The sequence below is a fragment of the Lithobates pipiens genome, unplaced genomic scaffold (genome assembly GCF_037356315.1).
Source record: "Lithobates pipiens isolate NorthernLeopardFrog02 unplaced genomic scaffold, aLitPip1_a1.2 Scaffold_19, whole genome shotgun sequence".
NCBI classification, from domain to species: Eukaryota; Metazoa; Chordata; class Amphibia; order Anura; family Ranidae; genus Lithobates; species Lithobates pipiens.
The window spans coordinates 448365287-448391013 of NW_027507764.1; positions in this window are offsets into that span (position 1 = coordinate 448365287).

Sequence of the window (25727 nt, forward strand, 5' to 3'; positions counted from 1 at the left end):
AGTGGTGCACGTCAACCCTATCTATTGTGGACCGATAGCGGTCCTTACAGAACAGCAGACTGTACCGCACTCAAGCCTATGTACCGTAGCACCCTATACCAAGTTACCAGTCCTTATAAGAACTTTTGTGGACCAAGCAGGTTGTGTATTAGTGTTTAGCAGACTGTACGTCAGTCCCTATACCGCTGAAGGACTGCTGCAGTATAGGGCAGCGGTCAGCAGTGGTGCACGTCAACCCTATCTATTGTGGACCGATAGCGGTCCTTACAGAACAGCAGACTGTACCGCACTCAAGCCTATGTACCGTAGCACCCTATACCAAGTTACCAGTCCTTATAAGAACTTTTGTGGAACAAGTAGGTTGTGTGTTAGTGATTAGCAGACTGTACGTCAGTCCCTATACCGCTGAAGGACTGCTGCAGTATAGGTGAGCGGTCAGCAGTGGTGCACGTCAACCCTATCTATTGTGGACCTATAGCGGTCCTTACAGAACAGCAGACTGTACCGCACTCAAGCCTATGTACCGTAGCACCCTATACCAAGTTACCAGTCCTTATAAGAACTTTTGTGGACCAAGCAGGTTGTGTATTAGTGTTTAGCAGACTGTACGTCAGTCCCTATACCGCTGAAGGACTGCTGCAGTATAGGGCAGCGGTCAGCAGTGGTGCACGTCAACCCTATCTATTGTGGACCGATAGCGGTCCTTACAGAACAGCAGACTGTACCGCACTCAAGCCTATGTACCGTAGCACCCTATACCAAGTTACCAGTCCTTATAAGAACTTTTGTGGAACAAGCAGGTTGTGTGTTAGTGATTAGCAGACTGTACGTCAGTCCCTATACCGCTGAAGGACTGCTGCAGTATAGGGCAGCGGTCAGCAGTGGTGCACATCAACCCTATCTATTGTGGACCGATAGCGGTCCTTACAGAACAGCAGACTGTACCGCACTCAAGCCTATGTACCGTAGCACCCTATACCAAGTTACCAGTCCTTATAAGAACTTTTGTGGAACAAGCAGGTTGTGTGTTAGTGATTAGCAGACTGTACGTCAGTCCCTATACCGCTGAAGGACTGCTGCAGTATAGGTGAGCGGTCAGCAGTGGTGCACGTCAACCCTATCTATTGTGGACCGATAGCGGTCCTTACAGAACAGCAGACTGTACCGCACTCAAGCCTATGTACCGTAGCACCCTATACCAAGTTACCAGTCCTTATAAGAACTTTTGTGGACCAAGCAGGTTGTGTATTAGTGTTTAGCAGACTGTACGTCAGTCCCTATACCGCTGAAGGACTGCTGCAGTATAGGGCAGCGGTCAGCAGTGGTGCACGTCAACCCTATCTATTGTGGACCGATAGCGGTCCTTACAGAACAGCAGACTGTACCGCACTCAAGCCTATGTACCGTAGCACCCTATACCAAGTTACCAGTCCTTATAAGAACTTTTGTGGACCAAGCAGGTTGTGTATTAGTGTTTAGCAGACTGTACGTCAGTCCCTATACCGCTGAAGGACTGCTGCAGTATAGGGCAGCGGTCAGCAGTGGTGCACGTCAACCCTATCTATTGTGGACCGATAGCGGTCCTTACAGAACAGCAGACTGTACCGCACTCAAGCCTATGTACCGTAGCACCCTATACCAAGTTACCAGTCCTTATAAGAACTTTTGTGGAACAAGCAGGTTGTGTGTTAGTGATTAGCAGACTGTACGTCAGTCCCTATACCGCTGAAGGACTGCTGCAGTATAGGGCAGCGGTCAGCAGTGGTGCACGTCAACCCTATCTATTGTGGACCGATAGCGGTCCTTACAGAACAGCAGACTGTACCGCACTCAAGCCTATGTACCGTAGCACCCTATACCAAGTTACCAGTCCTTATAAGAACTTTTGTGGAACAAGTGAGTTGTGAATGTTTAGCAGACTGCAGCAGAAGGGCAGCAGTCAAGTATAATATCCTTTCTATATTTGGAAGAAAGAATATTATACATGTACAAGCCTATTACTGTACCACTGATACCAGTCCTGAAAAGAACCTTTGTGGAACTAATAATAACAGCAAGTCTTTAAAATTACCCTCACTGCCTGACAACACTGCTTCCTTCCTGTCCCTATACAAATTGGCAAAAAAAGAGAACGATTAGTGGTTACTGGAACAGCTCTTTTGTGGACCTTGATAGTAACAGCTAATGATGATGATGATGATGATGATGATGAAAGACTAATCTGGCTGTCCCTGTAGCATACACCGTCCTTTCCCTTTCTCTAAACTAACAAAAGACACTCAGGCTGCTGCAAGAATCAGCAGCACAGCAAACCTATCAACACCTAACACCTATACCAGTCCTGAAAAGAACTTTTGTGTACCAAATAGCTAGTGGTTTATCTCTCCCTACTCCACACAGGAACCTGTCCCTATCGTAACAGAAGAAAGAATGTAAAATGGCCACCGGATCGGGTGTATTTATAGGTTAGGGGGAATGTACAAGTGTCCATGTGCTGTCATGTCTCAATTGGCTGTCCTGTATCACATGATAAACGTGTCACCAAAGGTTAAAGTTCTTGTATACATTAAACACGTAAGTCCGCCGCGGCGAACGACGGAAAAAGGCGTTCGAACGTGCGGACCGCGAATGTCGGAAATTCGCCGCGAAACGACCGCCGGGCGAACCGTTCGGCCATCACTACTAGAAAGTCCAGTCGTGTGTGCGTGGCATTACAGGCAGTCCCCGGGTTATGAACTGGTTAGGGACTGCCGGTTTGTTCTTAAGTCGAAAATGTTCGCAAGTCGGACGCACATGCGCAGAACAGCAGAGACGTCGTTTTCCGATGTTCTGTCAAGCAGCTGTGCATGCGCAGATGTTGTTTTCCGATGTTTTCCGATGTCGAAAAGTAGCCGCACATGCCTAGAACGGCAGAGATGTCCCGTTCGTAAGTAGGAGTCGTTCACAAGTCGGACGTTCGTAGCTCGGGGGCAGCCTGTATTTTTTTTTTCATTTTATTTTCAATCATAATGGAAAACAGTATAAATAGAGAAGGTGAATCTACCTAATGAGGGCACAGACAGCAGGAAAAAACAAATACTGAAAGAAAACAGAATAAAAAAATCACACATGTATATAAACACCCTTCTTCCATCAATAAAAAAGACAACCTTTTTCCTTTTTATTGGTGGAAGAAGGGTATTTATATAGGTGTGTGACAATGGGGGTAATTTACGAAAGGCAAATCCACTTTGCACTGAAAGTGCACTTGGAAGTGCAGACACTCTAAATCTAAGGGATAGATCTGAAATGAGGGGAAGCTCTGCTGATTTTATCATCCAGTCATGTCATGTGCAAGCTAAAATGCTGTTTTTTATTTTCCTTGCATGTCCCCCTGGGATCTACAGCGACTTTACTTCCAAGTGCACTTTCAGTGCAAAGTGGATCTTCCTTTAGTAAATAACCCACAATATGTATAGAAGAAGGAAATATGGACTTTGTAGGCACCACTAATAAAAAAAACACACATTTTATTCGTAACAATTTACATACAGATTAGGTGTGTGACAAAATGTATAGAAAAGGAAACATGGACTTTGTAGGCACCAGTGATAAAGAAACACATTTTATTTGTAACAATTTACAATAATCATATAAAAACATCACTGTAGAAGCCTACAGTTACACACTTGATATCTCCAATAGCAGCCATTTGAGGAACATGATACCCTGTTTCCCCTAAAATAAGACCTAGCGTGATTGCCAGTGATGGCTGCAATATATGTCCTACCCCTCAAATAAGCCCTACCCTGTTTTCCAGAAAATAAGTCCTACCCTGAAAATAAGACCTAAAAGGACTTTAACTAGGGCTTATTTGGGAGGTAGGTGATATTGCAAAACGCTCCACATGTTTCACAGGAATCGCTTCTTCAGGTGCTTATAAACATTTTTCTAGGTAAAGAGCCACCAAGTAAGTATATAATATCTATTAAATTTGGTACATCAACAATGTATTTCAAACAAAGAAACAAGACTGAAATACAGCAACCCCAAGAGAAATTGCATGCATAAGTGTGCAGTGAGCACATGTGGGGACATAACAGATAACAAGAAATATAAAAGAAATAGTAGAATAAACACAATAAATGTGTTAATTCAACATATACTGCAGAGAAAAAAAAGGGAAGTCACACCACAACTATAACTGCTGCTGATATATGGTAGAAACTAGATGTAAATAGTGGCAACAGAACAAGCACACAGTGGTTAAAAAAAATACCTACCTCTGGTAAATACAGTGATGTAGTATAAAATAACAGTCTAGTAGCCTGGATGCTATTAGAAGGGGAAGAAGACCTGTATGTGGACAGTCATTGGGACCATAAGTATAGCTGAGCATCCATAAATAGTATAGACAGAAAGGTAATAAATATATTTGAAAAAAATTCAGAATTCAAAATACACGATCCACATACATGGAAATGAATGTGTTGTGGGCAGGGGAAGGGGAAAAACTAAGACACTGAATTTTAAAAGAGCCAACTTCCCTAAACTACAAACCTTGCTAGAAGGCATAAATTGGGATAAAATCTTAGGAACAAAGAACACGGAGTACATAGTTTGAAAACTGGCTACAAGGGCGAGTTCAGAGGGTGGTGATAAATGGGGAGCACTCAGAATGGTCAGGGGTGGGTAGTGGGGTCCCCCGGGGTTCTGTGCTGGGACCAATCCTGTTTAATTTGTTCATAAACGACCTGGAGGATGGGGTAAACAGTTCAATCTCTGTATTTGCGGACGGCACTAAGCTAAGCAGGGCAATAACTTCGCCACAGGATGTTGAAACCTTGCAAAAAGATCTGAACAAATTAATGGGGTGGGCAACTACATGGCAAAGTATCCCGCTTACAATACGCCAAGCAGCACAGAGAAGAGCCTTAAACCTTCTGGCACAAAGTCATTTGGAATGATGAGACCAAAATTGAGCTTTTTGGCCACAACCATAAACGCTACATTTGGAGAGGAGTCAACAAGGCCTATGATGAAAGGTACACCATTCTCCTACTGTGAAACATGGAGGTGGATCGCTGATGTTTTGGTAATGTGTGAGCTACAAAGGCACAGGAAATTTTGTTATCAAAAAATACTGGAGGAACATTTGCATTCATCAGCCAGGAAGCTGCCCATGGGATGTACTTGGACATTCCAACATGACAACGATCCAAAACACAAGGCCAAGTCGACCTGTCATTGGCTACATCTGAATAAAGTGAAGGTTCTGGAGTCTCCTGACCTCAATATCATTGAGCCACTCTGGGGAGATCTCAAACCTGGAGTTCATGCAAGACAGCCCAATAATTTACAGGAGCTGGAGGCTTTTTGCCAAGAGCTTTACCATCTGAGAAGATAAAGAGCTTCATCCACAAATACCACAAAAGACTTCAAGCTGTCATTGATGTTAAAGGGGGCAATACACGGTATTAAGAACTGGGGTATGTAAACTTTTGATCAGGGTAATTTGGGTAGTTTCTGTTGCCATTATGATTTAAAAAGAGTAAACACAATTGATTGATAATAAATGGCTTCAACCAAACACTAACCATGAGTGAAAGAAAAGTTTTTGTGTTATCATTCATATTCTCTGAAAAATGGCCAAGAAATCAGAAATTCTGCCAGGGTATGTAAACTTATGAGCACAACTGTATATCAGCTGCAGTTATAGTGGTGGTGTGACTCCCTTCTTTTTTTCTCTGCATTATATGTTGAATTAACATATTTATTATGTTTATTCTACTGTTTCTTTTACATTTCTTGTTATCTGTTGATGTTTTAATATATATTATATACTTATTTGGTGTCTCTTTTTTTCTACTTAGAAAAATGTTTATAAGCTCCTGAAGAAGCGATTCCCACAAAACATGTAGAGCTTTTTGCAATATTACTATTTAAATCTGTTCAGCCGTGTTGAGTGTTATCATGGTCCTCTGGCCCTGCACGTTCAATTCAAGCGGCTGCTATTTGAGGTATCAAGTGCATAACTGTAGGCTTCTACAGGGATGTTTTTATATGATTTTTTATAATCTTGTAAAATGTATGTTCTATTTTTTCCCCCACAAATAGAGCTTTCTTTTTGATGGTATTTGATCACCTCTGCATTTTTTGATTTTTGTGCTATAAACAAAAAAAGAAATAATATTTTTTACTTTTTGCTATTAACCACTTGCTGACCACTGTCGGCAAATATATGTTGGCAGAATGGCACGGCTGGGCAAAGTAACGTACCCGTACGTTACTTTGAATCTTCCGCCGTGCACGTGTGTGCCTGCTGCGAGCTCTGTGACCGTGCCTGCGGGACCCGGACTCTCCCCTAGGACACACTTAACCCCTCTCCGCCCCCTAGTGGTTAACCCCTTCACTGCCAGTGACATTTTTACAGTAATCAGTGCAATTTTATAGCACTGATCACTGTATTAATGCCAGTGGTCCCAAAAATGTGTCAAAATTGTCCGATGTGTCCGCCAAAATGTCACAGTCACGATAAAAATTGCTGGTCGCCGGCATTACTAGTAAAAAATAAATTATTAATAAAAATGCCATAAAACTATCCCCTATTTTGTAGACGCTATAACTTTTGTGCAAACCAATCAATAAACGGTTATTGCGATTTTTTTTTTTACCAAAAATATGTAGAAGAATACGTATCGGCCTAAACTGAGGAAAAAAAAAACATATTTTTTTATATATATTTTTGGGGGATATTTATTGTAGCAAATAGTAAAAAATAATGTGTTTTTTTCAAAATTGTCGCTCTTTTTTGTTTATAGCGCAAAAAATAAAAAACGCAGAGGTGATCAAATACCACCAAAAGAAAGCTCTATTTGTGGGAAAAAAAGGACATCAATTTTGTTTTGGAGTCACATTGCACAACCACGCAATTGTCAGTTAAATTGACGCAGTGCCGAATAGCAAAAAGTGCTCTGGTCAGGAAGGGGATAAATCCTTCCGGGGCTGAAGTGGTTAAACATATCCAATAAAAAAATGTAAAGTATCAAATTTCTTCATAAATTTAGGCCAATATGTAATATAGATATTTTTGGTAAAAAACAAAACAAAAAAAAATAAGCGTATATTGATTGGTTTGAGCAAAAGTTATAGCGTCTACAAACTATGGAATCATTTTATTTATTTTTTCTTCTCTTTTTACTAGTAATAGGGGCAATCAGTGGACCTGAACTGGTAATACAAATGTTGTAGGAACCGCACTGACTTAGTAAGTTTCAATATTTCCAGGATTTAAACTATTTAACCTCTTTATTAGCAATACAAACTGACAGGAGTTCTAATTCTTCCCCGCTTTATCCATCCCACTGGATATTGCACAAGATAAAATACTGCATGGTTTCATCAAGTAAATACCGCAAATTTCGTAAAAATACTGCATGCGGTATTTTAGAAGTGTTTTTTAGTGAATGCTCAAAAAAATTTGAAAAAACTCTGCAGTATTTTACCACATTTCTTAAAGCAGAAGATACCACTTTGTGAGTGGAGCTCACTGTGCCATTAGTAAGCATATTGTTTATTGCAAATGCAATACCTGTGGGTCCTTTCTGTTACCTATGAAGTTGCTGATCATTTTTTAAGGTCAACTAAAGTAATAATCACTTTATTTGTCCACAAAGAAGGAAGCTTGGTGACCATTTTGATGTAACCCAGAATATGGAGATCGAAAGGGCTTACAGCAATGTGAGACCGGAGAGTCTTTATGGGCATGTTTGACCGGAGAGTCTTTGCTGTTATTGGAGAGGGCACGGTGCGTATGAGCAGCTTTGTAATTGGGAAGCTTGTTCGCTCCTGTTATGCCGGGGGCAAATACCTAAAAACTGCTGTGCCCTCGCAATAAGCCAGGACATAGAAATATAAACATTGGGAATATTTCAGACAGGCTTCATGGGTGACAGAAAAGGCCTATATGTGTACATATTAGGTGTTGGGGAGGGTTAAAGTGGTAAGGCTTGAGTTTTAGAATACATGCAGCATCAATAACAAATGATAATAGACCTTCCACAATCTTTAATATCACTAATCATACAGTGCCTTGCAAAAGTATTCACCCCCATTGGCTTTTTACCAATTTTGTTAATTACAGCCTTTAGTTCAATGTTTTTTTTACTGTGAATTATATGTGATGGATCAGGACACAATAGTCTAAGTTGGTGAAATCAAAATTAGAAAATATATACATAAAACATTATTTCAGAAATAAAAAAACTGATAATTGGCATGTGCGTATGTATTCACCCCCTTTGTTATGAAGCCCATAAAATGCTCTGGTGCAACCAATTACCTTCAAAAGTCACATAATTAGTGAAATGATGTCAACCTGTGTGCAATCTGTGTCACGTGATATGTCATTACATATACACACCTTTTTGAAAGGCCCCAGAGGCTGCAACACCTAAGCCAGAGGCACCCCAACCAAATACTGCCATGAAGACCAAGGAACTCTCCAAACAAGTAAGGGACAATGTTGTTTAGAAGTACAAGACAGGGTTAGGTTAGAAAAAAATATCCAAATCTTTGATGATCCCTAGGAGCACCATCAAAACTCATGGACTGGGCAAGAAGGGCATTAATCAGAGAGGCAGCACAGAGACCTAAGGTAACCCTGGAGGAGCTGCAGAGTTTCACAGCAGAGACTGTAATATCTGTACATAGGATGACAATAATCTGTATGATCCATAGAGTTTGGATTTATGGCAGAGTGGCCAGAAGAATGCCATTACTTTCAGCAAAAAACAAAATGGTACGTTTTGAGTTTGTGAAAAGGCATGTGGGAGACTCCTAAAAAATGTATGGAGGAAAGTGCTCTGGTCTGATGAGACTAAAAGGTAACTTTTTGGCCATCAAAGAAAATGCTATGTCTGCTGCAAACCCAACACATCACCCAGAGAACACCATCTCCACAGTGAAACAAGGTGGTGGCAGCATTATGCTGTGGGGATGTTTTTCAGCATTCGGGACTGGGAAACTGGTCAGGGTTGAGGGAAAGATAGATGGTGCTAAATACAGGGATATTCTTGAGCAAAATCTGTACCACTCTGTGTGTGATTTGAGGCTAGGATGGAGGTTCACCTTCCAGCAGGACAATGACCCAAAACATACTGCTAAAGCAACCCTTGAGTGGTTTAAGAAAAAAACATGTACATGTGTTGGAAAGGCCTAGTCAAAGCCCAGACCTCAATCCAATAGAAAATCTGTGGTCAGACTTAAAGATTGCTGTTCACAAGCTCAAACCATCCAACTTGAAGGAGCTGCAGAAGTTTTGCAAGGAGGAATGGGCAAAAATCCCAGTGATAAGATGTGGCAAGCTCACAGAGACTTAACCAAAATGACTTGGAGCTGTGATAGCCGCAAAATCTGGCTCTACAAAGTATTGACTTTAGGGGATGAATAGTTATGCACATTGACTTTTTCTGTTATTTTGTCCTATTTGTTGTTTGCTTTAAAATAAAAAAGAAAACATCTTCAAAGTTTGTGGGCATGTTCTGTAAATTAAATTATGCAAATCCTCAAACAATCCATGGTTATGCCAGGTTGTGAGGCAACAAAACACAAAAATGCCAAGGGGGGTGAATACTTTTGCAAGGCACTGTACATCACAAGGACATTATATGAATATTTACATGTGCAAAATCCAATGAAAGCACCAAAGGACTGAGAGTCCAAACACATTTAATAACAATATTTGCGCTCAAGGAGACAACACAGAACAGCTGACGTGTTTCAGGGGCTCAAAGATCTCCCCCTTTTTCAGGGATTCAGGAGGTATTGGAGGACTCTAATGTGGCACAATCACTGGGGTTTAATTGTTTGCTTCATTAAAAATTAGATGTGACGGGGGGGCGTGTCCGGCAGCCGACCTGGAAGGACGCACATTCTGAGTGCTCTCCTCCAGCCCGCCGCTACAAGGCACTAAATCGGGGATTCACCTGCGCCTTATGGGGAGATCGCGGGCCACTCGTTCCTCCTCACTCCGGGGAACGCCTCAGCCTCCACCGGGACCCTCCGCGGCCTTTAAAAACTACTTCCAGCCGCCCGAGGCCTTGCCGGGCGGCGGAAGCAAGATGGCGCCGGATGGCGCGGACCCTCACGGACGGGCTCCTCCGGCCCCCTCTGCACTCCGGACGGATGCCGCATATCAGCTTTCTGTCACCCCTCGGACCCTGCTCTGGACTGCCGGGAGGCCCCGGAGGGGCCGGCCAGGGATCCACTCCTCGCGCTAGGCCGCAGTGACAAGATGGCGCGGATCGGGCGCCCGACGTCCTCCCAGGTACGCCAGCCCTCTCCCCTGCCTGCAACCGCACAGCCCCTGTCCCAGCCTGCCTTCTCCCAGGACGTTTTGCAGGGCAGGCAATGTTCAGGAGAGGCCACCCAGGGCTCCCCATCCCCCACTCCCCCCTCTGTGCTCTGGGGGGAGCGGGCCGCGGATCCACCACCCTCCCTGCTGGATACCCAGTGCTCAGAGGCCTTCCCCCGCCTTCTACGCTCAGCTCCTCTCCCGAGCACGGCCCTCAGCTCATCCCTGTCCCCCCCATCCCTGGGCACTTTGGAGGACTCTCGGGAGTGCTCGGACTGTCTCCCTAGTGGGGATGCTGGAACACCCCTGGCGGCTGTGGGGGGGGCCCCGGTGACATGGCCGCGGCCTGCCTCTCCTAAGGCGCAGAGGCCCCCCCGTTCTCGGGACTCTAGCGAAGTCAGGGTCCGCTCAGATGTCACCCCCTCCTATGCCCAGGTGGCCCGGGCCCCTGGCCACCTCCGAGGAACTGCCCAACTGGACCCCTCACCCTGCCCCCCCCATGCTACCTCCTGGGCTGATCCCAGGGGACCTCTGCCATCGTGGCCCCCCTCTCCCACCCGGGAACTGCAGCGGGGTGAGCCGCCCCTCCACTCCCAGCCCTCCTTGTCTTCATCCCGATGCCATGAGGCCGTCCGCCCTGACTGGCAGCTATACCTGCAATCTATGCCAACGAAAGAGGACTTTAAACAGCTTATTACGGAGGTACAGGCCACTTGCCGCGCTGAGATTCAGTCCCTGCACACTGGCCTCAAACATCTATCTGACCGTGTGGAGATGGTGGAAGAGGAGGTCCAGGAGACCAAGCTGGCAGTCCACCGTGCTCAGGTGGAGACCTCGGACCACCGCCTCCTGCTTCGGGATATGCAACGCTACGTAGAAGACCTCGACAATAGAGGCCGCAGAAACAACATCCGCATTCGCGGCCTGCCTGAGTCGGAGGGCGCCGAGGACCTTCAGTCTTCACTGCAAACGCTATTCAACGAGATGTTGGGGGAAGACCCAGATAAGCACATTGAAATGGATAGAGCCCATCGGGCCCTGAGACCCAAAGGCCCGGCCTCCAAACCCAGGGATGTTATCTGCAGAATTCACTCCTTCCCGCTCAAGGAAGACATTATGCGCAAGTCCCGCACCATCCGAAATCTGGCCTTCGATAACTCACCGATTCAGCTTTATCCGGACCTCTCCTGGATCACAAGGACATTATATGAATATTTACATGTGCAAAATCCAATGAAAGCACCAAAGGACTGAGAGTCCAAACACATTTAATAACAATATTTGCGCTCAAGGAGACAACACAGAACAGCTGACGTGTTTCAGGGGCTCAAAGATCTCCCCCTTTTTCAGGGATTCAGGAGGTATTGGAGGACTCTAATGTGGCACAATCACTGGGGTTTAATTGTTTGCTTCATTAAAAATTAGATGTGACGGGGGGGCGTGTCCGGCAGCCGACCTGGAAGGACGCACATTCTGAGTGCTCTCCTCCAGCCCGCCGCTACAAGGCACTAAATCGGGGATTCACCTGCGCCTTATGGGGAGATCGCGGGCCACTCGTTCCTCCTCACTCCGGGGAACGCCTCAGCCTCCACCGGGACCCTCCGCGGCCTTTAAAAACTACTTCCAGCCGCCCGAGGCCTTGCCGGGCGGCGGAAGCAAGATGGCGCCGGATGGCGCGGACCCTCACGGACGGGCTCCTCCGGCCCCCTCTGCACTCCGGACGGATGCCGCATATCAGCTTTCTGTCACCCCTCGGACCCTGCTCTGGACTGCCGGGAGGCCCCGGAGGGGCCGGCCAGGGATCCACTCCTCGCGCTAGGCCGCAGTGACAAGATGGCGCGGATCGGGCGCCCGACGTCCTCCCAGGTACGCCAGCCCTCTCCCCTGCCTGCAACCGCACAGCCCCTGTCCCAGCCTGCCTTCTCCCAGGACGTTTTGCAGGGCAGGCAATGTTCAGGAGAGGCCACCCAGGGCTCCCCATCCCCCACTCCCCCCTCTGTGCTCTGGGGGGAGCGGGCCGCGGATCCACCACCCTCCCTGCTGGATACCCAGTGCTCAGAGGCCTTCCCCCGCCTTCTACGCTCAGCTCCTCTCCCGAGCACGGCCCTCAGCTCATCCCTGTCCCCCCCATCCCTGGGCACTTTGGAGGACTCTCGGGAGTGCTCGGACTGTCTCCCTAGTGGGGATGCTGGAACACCCCTGGCGGCTGTGGGGGGGGCCCCGGTGACATGGCCGCGGCCTGCCTCTCCTAAGGCGCAGAGGCCCCCCCGTTCTCGGGACTCTAGCGAAGTCAGGGTCCGCTCAGATGTCACCCCCTCCTATGCCCAGGTGGCCCGGGCCCCTGGCCACCTCCGAGGAACTGCCCAACTGGACCCCTCACCCTGCCCCCCCCATGCTACCTCCTGGGCTGATCCCAGGGGACCTCTGCCATCGTGGCCCCCCTCTCCCACCCGGGAACTGCAGCGGGGTGAGCCGCCCCTCCACTCCCAGCCCTCCTTGTCTTCATCCCGATGCCATGAGGCCGTCCGCCCTGACTGGCAGCTATACCTGCAATCTATGCCAACGAAAGAGGACTTTAAACAGCTTATTACGGAGGTACAGGCCACTTGCCGCGCTGAGATTCAGTCCCTGCACACTGGCCTCAAACATCTATCTGACCGTGTGGAGATGGTGGAAGAGGAGGTCCAGGAGACCAAGCTGGCAGTCCACCGTGCTCAGGTGGAGACCTCGGACCACCGCCTCCTGCTTCGGGATATGCAACGCTACGTAGAAGACCTCGACAATAGAGGCCGCAGAAACAACATCCGCATTCGCGGCCTGCCTGAGTCGGAGGGCGCCGAGGACCTTCAGTCTTCACTGCAAACGCTATTCAACGAGATGTTGGGGGAAGACCCAGATAAGCACATTGAAATGGATAGAGCCCATCGGGCCCTGAGACCCAAAGGCCCGGCCTCCAAACCCAGGGATGTTATCTGCAGAATTCACTCCTTCCCGCTCAAGGAAGACATTATGCGCAAGTCCCGCACCATCCGAAATCTGGCCTTCGATAACTCACCGATTCAGCTTTATCCGGACCTCTCCTGGATCACACTCCAAAAACGGAGGCTGTTGCAGCCTCTTCTCAGAGCCCTGCAGGATAAGCACGTTTTATACAGATGGGGCTTCCCCTTCAGCCTGACCGCAAGACACCAAGGAAAATCGGCAACTCTCCGCTACCCGGAAGATCTTGTCCCCTTTTGTGACACTCTTGACATCCCTGTCCCCCATCTGCCTGATTGGGATCTGGTCGCCTCTCCCCCTCCGATGCCGGTGATCTGGCAGAAAGTCCCTTCAGCCAAACGGCGCAAAGGCCCGGATCCCCACCGCGGGTCACCCAAGCGTGACTGAAGTACTGGCCCTGTCCGACGGACGTCTCCCCTCTACGGTTTTTTCTTTTCCCCTGTTTTTGGGGTTTTGCTACTTTTTTCCCCCCGATTGCCGGAGCTACATGATTTTCCAGTTTTTTTTTTCTCGGGCTGGCCTAGGTTGAGTCTCGAACCGGATCGACTCCCGGGTTACTGCCCCCCCCTGTGGTTTTCCACTTGTTGGTTCCTTTGGTGGAGTGGACTGTTGGTGCCTCCCTAACCCGACTTTTATTTTATTTTTGGGTTGGGGAGTCGATAAGGAACCGAGCGGATCCGGTGTCCCTATAGGACCTCCGGACCTGTTACTTGACAATGTTTTCTTTTATCTTGTACTGTGTTTCTGTCTCTCTTTTTTCCTCTCTCTCTAGGCTCTTTCCTCTTCTTGTTTCCTCAGGAGTGCCATGCCAGTGGTCCTCTCGGTCGCCGTCTCTCCTCCGGTGGTCGCCGCTCCTCCCGAGGCACCTGGGCCTCCAACGGACCGAGCTAAGTATGCCCTGTGCTCTACCCCTACTTGACCATGGCTAAGATCCTGTCCCTTAACGTTCATGGCCTCAACTCCAACAAAAAGCGGCATCTGGCACTTAGGGAGTTTCGACAGGCGGGAGCGGACATAGTAATGGTCCAGGAGACGCATTTCAACCGGGGAGACTCCTTTGCGTTTGCCTCCAGGCATTTCCCTCAGGTTTACCAGGCATTCAACCCGCGGAAGAGAGCAGGAGTAGCCATTCTTTTCCGGCAGGGAGTCCCCTTTACTTGTACCTCTGTGCACCTAGATCCACGGGGCCACTACATTATACTCCGTGGTCTGTGGCGCACGCAGGCACTGACCTTATGCGTTCTCTACGCCCCCAATGTCCATCAACATAATTTCTTATCTAAGGTGTTTTCCCGTTTGTTTAAGACGCCCCCCGGGCTCCTGGTGATAGGGGGGGATTTTAACCTTACTCAGTCCGCACTCCATGATCGCCTGGTGGTGGGCCTCCGGACGCCTCAGGCTAGGACCTTGAGAGACTCCAGGCTCTTCCGCCAAATTACCAGACGGCGGGGTCTTTTTGACGCCTGGCGAGCTTTGCACCCGCAAGACCGCCAGTACACCTTCTTCTCCGCTCCCCACGGCACGCACTCGCGCATTGATCACTTTTTTGTTAATAACACGACACTGCGGGTGGTCCAATCTGCAAATATACTCCCCATCTCCTGGTCAGATCACGCCCCCATAACTCTGACTCTAGCGCTGGACTCCCCCCTTTATAAGCCCTGCACCTGGAGGCTGAATAACTATCTTCTACAGCATGCTCCGGCAAAGGCAGAGCTGGAGTCTTCGCTCCGGCACTACTTTGTCGAGAACGACACCCCAGACATTTCCCTTACTACCCTTTGGGCCGCCCATAAGGCTGTCATCCGGGGGCGCTGTATAGCTCTGTCTTCAGCCTTGAAGCGGGACGCACGGACCGCCAGGTTGCTGGCGGAAAAGCGACTTAAGACCCTTGAGGCCCGTCTCTTGGTCTCCCCCTCCGTCCCCACCCTTAAGCGAATCGTCCAGACTAGGCAGACACTTCAGGGCCTGGCGTTGGGATCGGTTGAGAAAGCTTTGGTCCGCTTACGACAACTGTACTATGACAAGGGGAACAAGGCACAGTCGCTACTGGCCCGGAAACTGGCGGACCGTACGGTGACCTCTGCCCCGGCCCAAATTAAAAACAAGGGGGGGGACCTTTTGACTCACCCCCCTGGCGATAGTGGATGCGTTCGCGGACTATTATACTGACTTGTACAACAGACCGGACATCCCCCACAATCCCCCGACCTCGGACCAGTCCGCCCGCATTACCCAGTACTTGGACACTATAGTCCTACCCCGACTGCAAGCCGCAGACCTCCGAGAACTGAATGCCTCTGTTACTGAAGAGGAGCTCTTGGAGACTGTGAAGACCCTCCCTGCCCACAAGTCCTCGGGACCGGACGGGCTCCCCTATGAATACTACAAGGCGTTTATACCCCTCTTAAGCCCATACATGACCAAGCTTTTTAACTCCTTTCTCCAGCAGACCCCGGTCCCGACCGACATGCTAGGCTCGTTTATCTCCCTTATTCCCAAGCCAGACAAAGACCCGACAGTTTGCGCTAGTTACCGACCTATAGCCCTGCTGAACGCTGATTTGAAAATCTTTACGAAGCTTCTAGCGAATCGCCTTAACACAATCCTCCCTTCCCTAATACACAAGGACCAAGTGGGATTTGTCCCCTTGAGACAGGCAGGGGATAACACTAGAAAGATCATTGATCTTATTGACGTGGCGAATAGGGATAACCTAGGATCTTTGGTTCTCAGTTTGGATGCCGAGAAGGCGTTTGACCGCCTCAGCTGGCCTTTCATGGAGGCCACGCTACACCGCATGGGCTTCCGGGGCCCGTATCTGCGAGCGGTGTGGCACCTCTACATCATCCCCTCCTCGCAGGTTAAAACCCCCTTCGCCACGTCCTCCACTTTTACTATCACTAATGGCACCCGCCAGGGCTGTCCGCTCTCTCCTCTCCTTTTTGCTCTATGTGTGGAGCCTCTGGCGGCTGCCGTTCGAAGCAACCCCGATATTCGGGGGATCCCGGTCAGAGGCAAGGAATTCAAGATTTCGCTCTTCGCAGATGACGTTATCCTTACCTTGGCTCAGCCCGGGATCTCACTCCCCAACCTCCACTCCGAGCTGGACCGCTATGGGGAACTCTCCGGCTACAAAATTAACCCGTCTAAATCGGTGGCCCTCCCCCTAAACATGGGGGCGTCCGAGACGACCCGCCTACGCTCCGCTTTCCCGTACAAATGGGAAAGCTCTTCCCTTAAATATTTGGGGGTCCTCCTTACACCATCATTCCACTCCCTGTATCAGGCTAATTTCCCCCCCCTCTTTCGGGCGATTAGGGATTTACTACGTAAATGGAAGGCCCACCACATATCGCTCATAGGACGGATCACGTCTATTAAAATGGTGATCCTCCCCAAGCTCCTGTATCTGTTCCAGACATTGCCGATCCCAGTCCCGTACGCACAGTTACGCGCGCTCCAGAAGGACCTGTTGAAATTCGTATGGAACTACAGAAAACACCGGGTCCCGAGCTCTGTCCTGACGGCCTCGCGCTCTGACGGCGGTTTGGCGTTCCCTGACCTAGTCCGCTACTACCAGGCTACTCAGCTGCGGGCCATAGCTTCCTGGTTTCCGCAGAAGTCTTATAATAGGTGGTCGGAGATTGAAAAGATCTGGCTAGCTCCTATACATCCAAACAGCTTCTTATGGGGAGCGAGGACTGATATAGATTCGGGTCGACTACTGGGGCCGATGGCCCAGCTTCGTTTCCTCTGGCGGAAGCTCTCCCGCGACCACAGCCTCCACTCGGAGTCCTCCCTACTGACCTCCTTCCTCTATAACCCGACTATACCGACCAGCTTGACCCACCAGATGTCCTGGCCTTGGGCCTCGCGTGACCTGTTCCACTTAGGGCACCTAGTGGACCCCAGAACACGACGGCTGTTGTCCTTCTCGGAGCTCCAGGCTAAGCATGACCTCCCCCATCAGACGTTCTACAGCTACCTACAAATTAGGCATTTTGCACAATCTAGGGCCCCTCACTTACGGTTCTCCCCGCCCTCTCCCTTTGAACAGATAATCCTGGCAGGACGGGATCGCAGAGGGTTGATCTCCGACATATACCGCGTCCTCAACGCATACCACTTTCAAACAAAGGGGAAGCACTCCTACATGAAACGCTGGGAGGGGGAATTGGGTGAGGAGCTCCCCCTTGAGACCTGGCAGGCGGTGTGGCACCAGGCAGCCAAATCCTCTCTGTGTACATTGTACAAAGAGAATTTCTACAAAATTCTTTTCTTCTGGTACCAGACCCCGGATATTCTCCACAGGATATACCCCTCTGCCTCGGATCGCTGCTGGCGATGTCTGAGGGAGCGGGGCTCCCTGTTCCATATCTACTGGGCCTGTCCCCTGATTGCCCCATACTGGCTTACGACCCGTGAGCTGCTCCAGCGTCTATTCGACGTTCCTGTACCCCACTCCCCCAAATTTTTCTTGATGGGCCTGTCCCAACCCGCTCTGACTAGGCCGGGCCGGAAGCTCCTTCGGCACATCCTGACAGCGGCCCGCTGCCTGATAGCCCTTAACTGGAAGAATCCACTGCCCCCATCTAGGGAGGCCCTTTACTCCAGGATCAAGGACGTCGAGCTCATGGAGAAGATGACTGCCAGGATGAGGGACAGGCTTGAAGAGCATGACCTGGTCTGGGGGAGGTGGCGGCTGCTGGAGGATTGATGGTGTACCGGTGTGGACATGGTGAAGTGGATCGTTGGCACTCTATTTCTTTTTCTCTGTCTTTCCCTCTTTCTTCCCTTCTCTTTCCTCTCTTCTCCTCCACTCTTCTCGTTCGTACTAATGATGGTCCTTATTTTGTTTTAAGTTTGGCATGTAAGTTACGCAGCAGACCCCGGGTGGCCTTTCGGATTCCAGCACGGATAACTGACTTTTGGTGTCTTCCGTCCTCCTGTGCATCCTGGGTCGGTTGGTCTGATCCCGCTGTATTTCCCGGTACTGTACTTTTCTGCACTGCCCACTTATGTTGGGCCTCCTGTGTTTTGGAAGCCATGTTACTATTGCTGTATGCCTGCACTACTACTTTTGTTATGCGACCACGAAAACTTAATAAATTGTTATTTGAAAAAAAAAAATTAGATGTGACAAAGATTAAAGTATCAACATAGATATGAACGCATTCTGTCAGAACTGGAATATAGTGACATACACTGCTTGTAGTAACAAAAGGAAGGGGACAAACACTACTATGATTATAAAAGAAAAACAAATCCATTTTGTTTAGTATTTATCATACCTGAAAACTCTTCACATGGTGCTGATTCTACACTGTATTAGTGGGAAGAATGACCCCCTTACAGTTGTGGTCAGAATTTCACCCTTGCAGTCATGCAGCAAGACATTGGACCTGGAACCATCCAGACACTATTAGATGGGTGGTGAGCTAGCCACAGCTCAAGAAACTCCTAGTCACCTCTGGAGGAGAATGGCTGACCTTGAGGATCATCAGATATGCAGGCATGATCCAACTTCACTTAGGAACTCAAGTCTCCTAGAAGGGTCCTGAACATCAACATTAAGGTGATACTAAACACACACACAATGTTTAATTTACATGGTCTCTTCTATTTCTGTATGTAGATAATGGCATTGTAATTATTTGAATTAAAGAAAGTTCTAAGTACCTTTTTCCTAATCAATGTATAGCTGTCACATAACCCAGATCTTTACCAGCCTGTCTGGAGGGAAAGAGAAGCAGGAGGAGCTTCTAGTTCGGAATGCAGAGTAAAAATAAATAATTAATATCAATAAACTGTTTTAAATTGTCAAACAAATATATGAGGGGCGTTCAAGTCAAACCAGGACTTTTAATTTTCTAGGTATAAAAAGAGATGCTAGCATGCTGGTACTACATGCAGTAGTAAGTGGCACGGGTGTCCTATTACTGATAGGTGGCACAGATGTCGCGGGCCAGTCCAGAGACTGTTAACCACTTGAGATCCGCGCTATAGTAAAATGACGTCTACAGCGCGGATCTCAATTTCCGGGACTACGTCTATTGACGTCGTCCCCTTTAAGAGTTCCCCGCGCGCTCCCGGGAGCGCGCATCGGGGAAAATCTGTGTTGGCCATGTCCGCTGGACACAGCCAATCACAGATCGCTGTAAACGGCCAATCACAGCGGCCGTTTACAGTGCGATCGCCTCCTCCAATGAGTGATGATCTCAAATGTAAACAAATGAGATCATCACCCATTGCCGAATGTGTCTCCTCACACAGCGATAGCGTGTGAGGAGACAGCAAACTGTGAGTGAGCTTCTCTGCATTGTCAGTAAAAAAAAAAAGTGCCAGCAATACTTCTAAACCCTGCCAGTGCCCAGATCTACCCTGCCAGTGCCCAGATCTACCCTGCCAGTGCCCAGATCTACCCCACCTGTGCCCACCTGTGCCCACCTGTGGCCACCTGTGCCCACCTGTGCCCACCTGTGCACCGCCGGTGCCCACCTGTGCACCGCCAGTGCTCCATCTGTGCACCACCAGTGCCCGCCAGTGCCCATCTGTGCAGCGCCAGTGCCCGCCAGTGCCAATCGGTGCCCATCTGTACCAATCGGTGCCCATCTGTGCCTCAGCAGTGCCCATCTGTGCCGCCTAAGCAGTGCCCATCTGTGCCACCTTAGCAGTGCCCATCTGTGCCGCCTCAGCAGTGCCCATCTGTGCCGCCTCAGCAGTGCCCATCTGTGCCGCCTCAGCAGTGCCCATCTGTGCCCATCTGCTGCCTTATCAGTGCACATCCGTGCAATAAATCAGTGCACATCTGTGCCGACCTATCAGTGCCCATCTGCCGACTCAGCAGTGCCCATCTGTGCCGACTCAGCAGTGCCCATCTCTGCCGCCTCAGCAGTGCCCATCTGCCGCCTCAGCAGTGCCCATCTGCCGCCTCAGCAGTGCCCATCTGCCGCCTCAGCAGTGCACATCCGTGCAATAAATCAGTGCACATCCGTGCAATAAATCAGTGCACATCTGTGCCGACCCATCAGTGCCCATCTGCCGCCTCAGCAGTGCCCATCTGTGCCGCCTCAGCAGTGCCCATCTGCCGCCTCAGCAGTGCCCATCTGCCGCCTCATCAGTGCACATCCATGCAACAAATCTGCACATCTGTGCAATAAATCAGTGCACATCTGTGCCGACCCATCAGTGTCCAATTGTGCCACCTCAAAAGCGCCCATCTGTGCCACCTCAAAAGCGCCCATCTGTGCCACCTCATCAGTGCCCATCAGTGCTACAATGGCTAAACGCGTCTTTTCCGCTGAGGAGGCGTACCAAATTATTTCCGCGGCCGACGAGAGCAACGGGGAGCTCTCCTCTTCCGATTCCTTTTCGGATTCGGATTCTGAAGACGTAACTTATGAGCCAGTCCTCAGCAGTGAAACACTGACTGATGAATCCGAGGAGGAAGATATCCGGCCCATCAAGCGAAGGCGTTCTAGTGAGGCAGTGCCGTCCACCAGCACCGCAGTGCCGTCCACCAGCACCGCAATGCCGTCCACCAGCACCACAGTGCCCCAGCAAGAAAGGCCAAGTACCAGTGGGGTGTCATCTCAGCCCCAAAGGGTTAGGAGCCATGCTGGCCTTCCCTATGCCCTTCAGAACCCCTTGTCGCTTCCTCCTAATTCAGGAGAGGCCAATGTTCCCCCTTTCACCGCCCAGCCAGGAGTCCAGATGGACACGGAGAATTTTAGCCCCATCGATTTTTTTAATTTAATTTTTACGGAGGACATGTTGGCGTCAATTGTGGCCCAGTGCAACCTGTATGCACAACAATTTATTTTTCAAAATCCGACCTCCTATTATGCCCGTCCCTACGAATGGAGAGACCTAACGGTGGAGGAGTTCAAGCTTTTTTTAGGCCTCACATTTAATATGGGACTCAACAAAAAAAAACAATTACGTACCTACTGGTCAACCCACCCCCTCCACCACTCACCGCTCTTCTCCGCGGTAATGCCCAGAACCAGATATCAGATGATCCTGAGGTTCTTACATTTCAGTGACAATTCCCAATGCCTTCCACGAAATGATCCAAATTATGACCGCCTTTACAAAATTCGACCAATACTAAATTATTTTTCTGAAATATTCCCCAAATTGTTTACCCCGGACCAACACATATGTGTGGATGAGTCCCTTATTAAATTTAGTGGCAGGCTTAGGATGAAGCAATTTATGCCCAGCAAAAGGGCCCGCTATGGGGTGAAGGTCTACAAATTATGTGACCGAGCCACAGGGTACACATATTCCTTCAAGGTGTACGAAGGGAAGGACACCCAGCTACAGCCCCCTAATTGTCCGGACTATTTGGGATCCAGCGGAAAAATTGTTTGGGACCCCATATACCCCCTACTGGATAAAGGCTACCACCTGTATGTAGACAGCTTCTACACATCTCTGCCCCTGTTCCACAACCTTCACCGGAAGATGACGCCAGCATGTGGCACTGTAAAAAAGAACCGGAAGGGCTTTCCTCAAAGTCTGGTGAACAAGAAGCTGTGGAAAGGAGAAACCGCAAGTCTAAGAAACAAGGAGGTTCTGGCAGTGAAGTGGAGGGACAGAAGGGATGTGTATATGTTGTCTTCTATCCACAACGATACCTTCGTAGAAATCCCCAGAAGGAATGGCCCCGTAAAGAAACCCAAATGTATTTCCGAGTATAATTTGTTCATGGGAGGAGTCGACTTCAACGACCAAATGATGGAACCATATCTGGTCTCAAGACGGACAAATCATTGGTACAAAAAAGTAGTAATTTATTTTTTTCAATTGGCCATTTACAATTCATATGTAATTTACAGCAACGCCACCCAAAACCCCAAACGTTTCTTTGGCTACCAGGAGGAAGTTTTCACAGCCCTTATTTTCCCAAACGGCCCACCAGAAAATATCAGATCAGACGTTGTTAGTCGACTCTCCGAGCGCCACTTTCCGGATAAAATTCCCCCCACACCAACAGGCAAAAGACGCCAAAAAAGATGTAAGGTGTGTACCAAAGCAGGAGTCAGAAGAGACACATCTTATTATTGTGCACAATGTCCTTCCCAACCAGGCCTCTGCATAGGCGACTTTAGTGAAGTATGGTAAACATAATCCTCAGTTCCTGCCTTCATACACCTTCACACCCCTTATGCCACTGCCTTCTTTGTAACTGACCCTGGCTTGTTATTTGACCACTCTTATGCCTGCCGATTCTGTACATACCGCTGCCTGATCTGGAACTGACCCTGGACTGTTATTCGACCACGCTTCTGCCTAACGATTCTGTACATACCTCTGCCTGATCTGGAACTGACCCTGGACTGTTATTCGACCATGCTTCTGTCTAACGATTCTGTATATATCTCTGCCTGATCTGGAACTGACCTTGGACTGTTTGACCACGATATTTGCCTGCCTCTTGGACTGATCTTGTATTCTGCAACTGGACTAGTGGGATTCAACATGGGGTCTCACATATGTGAGGGGCTCCAGTATAGTTTTTCTGGAAGAAGAAAACAATTTTCTTTGTTTTCTTATTCCTAGATTAGGGTCTGGAGACTCGGAGGCTTCAAAGAGATTTGGGAGGGAGAAGCCTCTACCCCTATCCCCATTCTGTCCTGAACGAGGCTCTACTTCTGTCTGCTGCCTGTAGGACTTACTGCCATCATGCCGCACTGACCACACCACAAGGACCTGCCTACTACCAGGACCAATATTTTTGGCACTGCTGACATCTCTGCACTAACCCTGGACTGTAATATGGACAGTATCCCTGCCTGCTGCCTGAAAAACTGTGTTCGCTGTTGCTGACCAAGTCCCTGCCTGCTGCCTGGACCAGTGATATCCTCCTGTGGACAACTGCGCTTCTAAAACCACAGGTAATCTTTTCTTTACCCTTTGCTCAGCATAATGTATTTGGGGGTGTAATTCTTGGTATGTGCAGGCTATGTGTCCCTGGAACGCCGACGGTGTTTCTTGCATGTTGCGCCTCTGTATTTGGTCAGGCTGTGTAAAAGTCTCACACATGTGGTATCGTTATACTCAGGAGGAGTAGTAGAACGTATTTTGGGGTGTTATTTTTGCTATGTAAATGCTATGCGTTGGAAATATCTTATAAACGGACAACTTTGTGTAAAAAAAAATGCGTTTTCATTTTTTTCCACATTTTCTGAAAACTTCTGGAAAAAAATGAACCATTGAAAAGACTCATTATGCCTCATAGATTATACGTTGGGGTGTTAGCTTTCCAAAATGGGGTCATTTTCTGGACGTTTCCATTGCCCTGGTGTTCCAGGGCCTTCAAAACTGTAATAGGTGGTTGAGAAATGAAATGTGTAATTTATGCTCCTAGAATGCCTGAAGGTGCTACTTCAAAATTAGGCCTCTGTATGTGGTCAGGCTGTGTAAAAGTCTCACACATTTGGTATCGTTATACTCAGGAGGAGTAGTAGAACGTATTTTGGGGTGTTATTTTTGCTATGTAAATGCTATGCGTTGGAAATATCTTATAAACGGACAACTTTGTGTAAAAAAAAATGCGTTTTCATTTTTTTCCACATTTTCCGAAAACTTCTGGAAAAAAATGAACCATTGAAAAGACTCATTATGCCTCATAGATTATACGTTGGGGTGTTAGCTTTCCAAAATGGGGTCATTTTCTGGACGTTTCCATTGCCCTGGTGTTCCAGGGCCTTCAAAACTGTGATAGGTGGTTGAGAAATGAAATGTGTAATTTATGCTCCAAGAATGCCTGAAGGTGCTACTTCAAAATTAGGCCTCTGTATGTGGTCAGGCTGTGTAAAAGTCTCACACATTTGGTATCGTTATACTCAGGAGGAGTAGTAGAACGTATTTTGGGGTATTATTTTTGCTATGTAAATGCTATGCGTTGGAAATATCTTATAAACGGACAACTTTGTGTAAAAAAAAATGCGTTTTCATTTTTTTCCACATTTTCCGAAAACTTCTGGAAAAAAATTAACCATTGAAAAGACTCATTATGCCTCATAGATTATACGTTGGGGTGTTAGCTTTCCAAAATGGGGTCATTTTCTGGACGTTTCCATTGCCCTGGTGTTCCAGGGCCTTCAAAACTGTAATAGGTGATTGAGAAATGAAATGTGTAATTTATGCTCTTAGAATGCCTGAAGGTGCTACTTCAAAATTAGGCCTCTGTATGTGGTCAGGCTGTGTAAAAGTCTCACACATTTGGTATCGTTATACTCAGGAGGAGTAGTAGAACGTATTTTGGGGTGTTATTTTTGCTATGTAAATGCTATGCGTTGGAAATATCTTATAAACGGACAACTTTGTGTAAAAAAAAATGCGTTTTCATTTTTTTCCACATTTTCCGAAAACTTCTGGAAAAAAATGAACCATTGAAAAGACTCATTATGCCTCATAGATTATACGTTGGGGTGTTAGCTTTCCAAAATGGGGTCATTTTCTGGACGTTTCCATTGCCCTGGTGTTCCAGGGCCTTCAAAACTGTAATAGGTGATTGAGAAATGAAATGTGTAATTTATGCTCTTAGAATGCCTGAAGGTGCTACTTCAAAATTAGGCCTCTGTATGTGGTCAGACTGTGTAAAAGTCTCACACATTTGGTATCGTTATATTCAGGAGGAGTAGTAGAACGTATTTTGGGGTGTTATTTTTGCTATGTAAATGCTATACGTTGGAAATATCTTATAAACTGACAACTTTGTGTAAAAAAAAATGCGTTTTCATTTTTTTCCACATTTTCCGAAAACTTCTGGAAAAAATGAACCATTGAAAAGACTCATTATGCCTCATAGATTATACGTTGGGGTGTTAGCTTTCCAAAATGGGGTCATTTTCTGGACGTTTCCATTGCCCTGGTGTTCCAGGGCCTTCAAAACTGTAATAGGTGGTTGAGAAATGAAATGTGTAATTTATGCTCCTAGAATGCCTGAAGGTGCTACTTCAAAATTAGGCCTCTGTATGTGGTCAGGCTGTGTAAAAGTCTCACACATGTGGTATCGTTATACTCAGGAGGAGTAGCAGAATGTATTTTGGGGTGTTATTTGTGGTATGCACTTTCCGTGTGGGAGAAATAAGCTATTACAATGAAAATTTTGTGAAAAAAAACAAAAAAAAAAACGTAATTTTGCAAAGAATTATGGGAAAAAATGACAACTTAAAATAACTAACCATGCCTCTTACTAAATACATTGGAATGTCTACTTTCCAAAAAGGGGTCATTTGGGGGGCATTTGTACTTTCCTGGCTTGTTAGGGTCTCAAGAATGGAGATAGGCCTTAGTACATCAGATGTGATCTTTTTTTGCAAATCTTTATGATTTGCACCATAGCTTGTAGACTCTATAAATTTCACACAGATCATAT